Genomic DNA, 7,114 nt, shown 5'->3' with positions numbered 1-7,114 from the left:
CTCTTTCCCCTCCTGCTCACTCTGTTTTCTATCCCGGCATTTCTGGGATTCTCCAAAGGAAGGGCAGGCAGAACAGTGAAATGATGTTTACACCTGCTGGTTCCCCTTCGAGCCCCACTTCCTGATCCTAGAGACCTCCACAGAGGTAGGTTTTGCTCTCCCCAGAACTATGAGGTCCCATTCTCCCTGCCTTACATCAGTTCTTACTTGAGAGGTTTCCTTGACCAATCAGCTATGTGGGCGTGGCTCTGAAATGAAGCCAGGTTTACCTCCACCAGCCGGGAGGCTCCCAGATGGGGGCACACCTAAGGCAGACAGACTACATTTCACCTCTGATAACAGAGGACGCCTTTGGGGGATACTGAACCTCAGGTAAGATCCACAGGATGGCTTCATGCTTTCTATGTCTTCTGACACCTGTGAGCCCAGGAGTCTATTCTCAGGACTGTTGGAATTTGACACTCAGAATCTCAAAAAGAAAAGGCTCATTTTTTGTTTGTAACAAGATTTGTCCTTAAACCCACTCCACACCGAGATCATTGTCTCATTCACAGCACATAAAGCTATAATTTTACCTTACAATTAGACTTCTTTATCATAATTTAGGCAGGGATTCAGGTTCCTTATATCTAGGCCTCCATGGCCTTAACACCCCGAGTTGTGAAAGGGATACTGTGGGTCCCAGTAGCATCTCCTCCCTGAACCTCAGCCTGAGAGCCATCTTGATTCCTTCCTTGGTGCACACGCATTCTGCTCAGCCTCTGGCCCCTCTGCTGGCATGTAACTCCTCTGCTCTCACCTCCCCATCCTTGGCTTTTTCTTCTCCTCTCTCCTGTGAACCTGGGGAGCTTTCTCCAGACACTCCCTCAGCACACGCGGAGAAGCATTGTCTGCACACACTCACTCATGAACTTTGTATAGGGAACAGTTACAGGCTGTTCCTTCTCCCTGGGAAGACATCCTTCCCCTTTGGAAGGTAGCGAATGAGAATAGTGACATCACCTGTACGAGCATCCCCTTCCCCATGTCTATCTTGTCCATACTATAATCCAAACTATGGTCACATAGCCAACACCCTCCCACCTTAATTAGAGAATCATTAGAGTTCCTTCTGGCATTTGACCTACCCTGACAAGACAGTGCCATCCTCACTGCCTGCTTCCTGTGTGGAGAACAGTTGTGGATCTGTCTTTAGCCTATGCCTGGGATGATAAGGTTCACACTTGGAACTCAGTGATGGCCTGGCCAAGCTCTGTGCCATGTCTGACTCAGACTCCTGGTCAGCCCACTGACAAAGGTAATGATGCTCTAGAGAAAGGCTCTCCAAGACTACTAGAGGGTATGAAAAGGGTTAGTGTCAAACCTCCAATACGTGATGGGGGAAACACGGGAGCTTCTGAAAACACTGTTCTCTCTCAGTCTGGATTGGCTGAAACCAAGGGCAAGTGTCTCCAACTGAGGGAGTTCGTGCGTCAAGCCATCCTAACCGTGCTGTATGTCTTTAAAGCTAAGCCTCTCTGCTGGTAAGCAAAAACGTCAAAGATGAAATGAAGTGCTCCCCTAACCCCAGTCCTTTCACTATTTTATTAGACACGGCCTTCAAGGCCCTTAAAAACTCGGAGGAAACCTCCAGAGCCAGCGTGGCTGAACACGCTGGCTGAACCTCTAGCAGGCAAGAGGAAAGAGCAGGCCAGTGCAGCCCGGACCCTACTAAGTTCCCGGCCACCTCAGGCAATCCCAGCACTCCACCTAGTGGAAGGCTGGTTCACTGCACCACAACCACGCCAGCCTTGAGTGATCAAGATAGTCCCAAATCCATTGGGTTATAAGCCCTATCCAGGACCCATATCCAGTCTTTCAAAGTGGGGACACTCTGGAAGAGAAGTCCTCTCTTTTGTGAGGGGTGTCAGTCTCCACCCAAGGACCTCACGCTCAGCTCAACCCTGAGAAAGAACAAATGTCCCTTTGTTCCTGGACTGTGAAAAGCACAGAAGGGAAAGCGGCCCCCCTCCCTTTGAGGACCAAGGGCTTCCTGAGGCTACACAGGGTCCTGTATTCTTTGTCTCTATGCATATGCCCCTGGGGACTCTAGATATGGCTGGAACCAAAATCATAGTCCTTAGCAACACTGGAGTGACTTTTTCTACCCTGACCACTTCTTGTTAGAACTTCTGGTCCCTGACCCTTCTCACTGATATTGATAGCAACCTAATCAGTTCAACTTTTACATCCTTATTTTTTATTTGCACACTTGTTTTTTGAATTTTTTTAAAAAAAATTTATGAGACTAGATGTGTATAAGTGCACTGTATGCATGCATGATGCCAGGAGAGGCTAGAAGAGGGCCGAGGATCCCCTAGAACTGGAGTTACAGGGTTGGGAGCCTCTGTGGGAGTGCTGAGAATTGAGCAATCACTCCACTTTATAGCCTTCTTCATATGTGCAACAGACAGACAATTTTTCACTTGTTCCTTTTCGATCCTATCTAAGTGTTGCATTCCCCCTCCTGGGTAGGGATATTACTTTTAAACTTTAAACCTGTTTGAGGCACTTTGAGACTCCAGAGGCATTTTGTTTGTTTGGTTTCCAAGATAGGGTTTCTCTACATAGCCCTGCCTGGCCTGAAACTTGCTCTGTAGGTCAGGCTGGTCTTGAACTCAGAGATCTGCCTGACTCTGCCTCACATGCCACCAGGTCCCATGCCACCAGGTCCTGCTGACTCCAGAGATTTTTTATGGCATTTCTGACATCAAGTGCTCTGACCAATGATGACTTGGCCTATCTCAGGCCTCCAATGCCCCCACTATCTCTCTACTATAGACCTTACATCACCTGACAAGCCTCCACCCTCTGCCAGAACCTGGAATACATCCAACACTAAGAATTCACTCATATTACAGCTGTCATTAAAGATCCCAAAGGTCTTGAAACACAAAATAAAAGCTTAAAGCCTATCAATGGAAAACTCATGGCTACTAACTCTCTATGCAACATCCCTATTTTGGCAGAAAAGGAATCAGACGACTCCTACTGAACCGTCTAGTGTCTGAAGGTCATGAATGAGGCCATGGTCTCAACTCACCCTGTGACTTGTACGGTCACGTTGAGTGGATGTGGGATGACCGAGGAGATAGAGCCCTGTGCATGCTTGTGGGGGAATTTGTAGGGAAGGTTAGCTGAGGTGGGAAGCCCCACCCTAAGTGTGGGTGACACTGTTCCGTGGGTTGGACAGAAAGAAGAATGCTAGCTAGGTACTGTCACTTATCTCTTTATCGACTGACTTCTGAGACAGCGTGACTGTCTCTGGTGCCCTTCTGCAGTCAGGGTGGGCAACAGAGACCATCTCTATCTCAGGTTTTTCTTATCAGACATTTAGTCACAACAATGAGAATTAGAAATATAACCACTATTGATGGAGTTGAAGGCTAGATAGTTATAATTATAATTTTTCTTAGTCATGATAAAAATGTAAATTGGATGTAAAACTTTAGATTCACTAAGATAAGACTGATAGCTGAATATTTTCTCTAATTTTGCCAAGTACAAATGGACCAGAAATTGTAATTATAATTTTTACTTGATAACTGCTTTTGTTGTATGTAACTTTACTATGTTAAATGTAGGGTAAAAATGGCAGCCAAAGAAACCCACTCTGGCTCTGAACTCAGAACCAGTGAAAGAAACACACACAGGATCTGAAACCAGAGTCTGCCCCTGACCGACTGAAACATAAAACCAACCAACCCCTGAACAGGAAACCAACCAATCCCTGAGCACCCTGACTCTGAACCCAGAGCCAGTAAAAGAAAAACACTCTGGATCTGAGACCTCACCCAGTGAAAGAAATATGTTATCCCTGAACCCAGAACCAAGGAAATATGCTCTGACCCCAAAACCAGTGCCACACTTTGTCCCTAGCATCAGAGTCAGTGAAAGAAATTTGCCCTAGCCCTGGAATTAGAGCCCAAAGACTAAAAAGTACCAGTGTGTGTGTGTGTGTGTGTGTGTGTGTGTGTGTATGTGTGTGTGTGTGTGTGTGTGGTGGGGAGAAACACAGTTTGTCTCTGAAATCAGAGTCTCTGCTCCTGACCAACTGACCAACAAAACCAACCAATTCCTGAGCAGGAAACCAACCAATCCCTGAACACCTTGACCCTGAGCCCAGAGTCAGTCAAAGAAACACACCCTGGATCAGAGACCGGAGCTAGTGAAAGAAACACTTTAGCCCTGAACCCAGAACCAAAAAAATATGCACTGAATCTGAAACCAGTGCCAAAGAAACACACTTTGTCCCTAGAATCAGAGCCAGTGAAAGAAACATTCCCTGGCTCCAAGTTTAGAGATAAAAGACTAAAAAGGACCACTGAAAGAAAAAGTTTGGCCCTGAAATTATAACCATCTTCCCCTGACCATCTAAACTAACCAATCCATGAGCAGGGAAAACTAACTAGTCCCTGTGCAAATAAAAAAAAATCCAAAAACAAAACAAACAAACAAAACAAAACAAAACAAACCCTTCTCTCTGGGAAAACTCAACCCCTAAGAAGCTCTATATAAGCCCCTCTGCTGGTCAGTTGTTAGCTATCTTTCAGCACCCTGGCAGAGGCAGCCACTCTCCAGGACTCCTCCTTCCCAAATAAATCTCTTTTGCAGAGGAGTCTTGAGTCAATATCTTCATTTACTGGCATAGAATAGAACCTTGCTGAGACATCCTTAGGGGGCCTGAGCGAGGTTGAGCAAAACAGTAGGACAGAAAAATCTTGCTGGGACGTTCCCTTAGGGGAACTGAGCAAGGCTCCCTTAGGCGGACTGAGCAAGGCTCCCTATCAAAAGAGTCTTTCTGGGATGCTCCCTTAGGGAAGCAGAAAAAGTAACTTTGCACCTGAGCAGTAAGAGACTGCTACATTTCTGCAGGGGCTCCCCGTTTAGTAGAGTGTGGCAGAAGTAACATCTTGGACACAAGAAGCTGATAGCTCTACTAGGACATTCCCTTAAGTGAACAGATCAGAGGTCAGCTGTAGCAGCTCTCTAGGAGAAGAGTGGGACTGCTATATCCTACAGGGAGTCCATCCCCCACTGCACCCCAACTTCAGGTAGCCTGGCTTCCTCACAAGTCAGGACACCTTTCCCTCCAGGTGGCTATTGTGGCTCCAGCCTTCAGAGCTGTCCTATTTTGGCTTTACCCCCTCCAGAACTATCCTGTTGCTACTCCAGCTTCTAGAGCTGTTATATTGCAGTTCTAAGTAGCTGACTTCCTGACAAGTCGGCACCTTTCCTACCAGGGCTGAGCTGTCCTATTCTGGCTCTAGCCTCCAGAGCTGCCCTATTGTGGCTCTAGATAACCTGGCTTCCCAAAAAGCCAGGATACCTTTTCCTCCAGGAATGAGCTGTCCTATTGTGGCTCCAGCCTCCAGAGCTGCCCTATTGTGACTCTACCCTTCCAGAACTGTCCTATTGCAATTACACCCCACCCCCAGAGCTGCCCTATTGTGACTCTAGATAACCTGGCTTCCCAAAAAGCCAGGGTACTTTTCCCTCCAGGGATGAGCTGTCCTACTGTGACTCCAGCCTCCAGAGCTATCCTTCTGCATTTCTACTCCTACTGAGCTGCCCTATTGCAGCTCTAAATATAGTCCGGCTTCCTGATAAGTCAGGATATCCTCGCAGCTCCAGAGTGATAACATAAATACTTGCTTACATTAAAGTTAAAACTTTCCTTTTTAATTAGACAAAAAAGGGGAAATGCTGTGGAATATTCTTTTACACTGGTTGAATATATGTCATTGTGATTGACTTAATAAACAAGATGACTGACTTATAACTGAACAGGATAAAGTTAGGTGGGAAAGCCAAACTGAGAATGAAATGATGGGAAAGAGAAGGGTAGAGTCAGGAGTTGTCAGCAGACACAGAAAGAGCAAGAGATGAATGTGTCACACTAATAAAGGTACTGCCACATAGCAGAGTGTAAATAAGGAATATGGGTTGACTTAAAACATCAGAGCTAGTTAGTAATAAGCCTGAGCTATTGGCTGAGCATTTATAAGTAACATTAAGCCTCCAAGTCAAGTATTTGGGAAGCTGCTATCGGGCATTTAGGAGCAAGTGGGTAGGAGTCCATTTACACTTCCCAAGAGAAAAAATTCTTAGAGATCCTTTGAACAGGATCCCTGAGGCAGGAGAACCACAAAAATTCAAGTCTGGCTTGATAGAGCTAGTTCAAAGCCAGCCTGAGTAAGCTATTGAGCTCCTATCTCAAACAAAATTGAGAAAAGGATTGGGGATATAACTTAGTGGTAGAGTGCTTGCCTACTGATATGAAACCTACACTTAGTGACTATATTGAAAGCATCTTTTTTTTAAAAAAATATTTATTTATTTATTATGTATACAATATTCTTTCTGTGTGTATGCCTGCAGGCCAGAAGAGGGCACCAGACCTCATTACAGATGGTTGTGAGCCACCATGTGGTTGCCGGGAATTGAACTCAGGACCTTTGGAAGAGCAGGCAATGCTCTTAACCACTGAGCCATCTCTCCAGCCCTATTGAAAGCATCTTTAATAAACTAATTTTACTTCACACTGACATGTCCTGCTGGAGGCCACGGGAGTATACAGCAGATGACAACTAGTGTTCAATGGGCCAACCTACCAGGTGGATAAATCTCTAATGGGGAGCCCCACTTGGAAAAGACTGTGGGGTCACTGACTGTAAATGACTGTTTCTCTCTGTAGCTTTTCTCATGTGCCACTATGGGTATTTTCCCCACTGCTTGTGTGTTTACCTCTGCTCTCTGAAAATCCCTAAACACATCCTTGATCTGGAAAGGAGGATAGCTTAAACTCAGAACTTCCTCTCTCCAGCCTTCGACTTTAACTTAGGATGTTTGTGGAGCCTGTTGCAAAGTCATGGCATATTAACCCTTCTTGTGAGTATACAGCTGGCCATCATGATGCATCTGTCACTGAGGGACTTCCAAAGGGTCAACAAACTACTTGTTTGAGATAAGGGGCTAACATTATTATCACCCTTTTGACATCTGTACCCCAGCTCAGTCACTGCCTGGTGACTACAGATGCAGAGGGTCTCTCGCACCACAAGCCCTGCTCCAC

This window comes from Myodes glareolus, chromosome 8 (assembly GCF_982192425.1).
Source record: "Myodes glareolus chromosome 8, mMyoGla1.1, whole genome shotgun sequence".
NCBI classification, from domain to species: Eukaryota; Metazoa; Chordata; class Mammalia; order Rodentia; family Cricetidae; genus Myodes; species Myodes glareolus.
The sequence above is the reverse complement of the archived record's forward strand: the minus strand, read 5'-3'. Positions refer to the sequence as shown.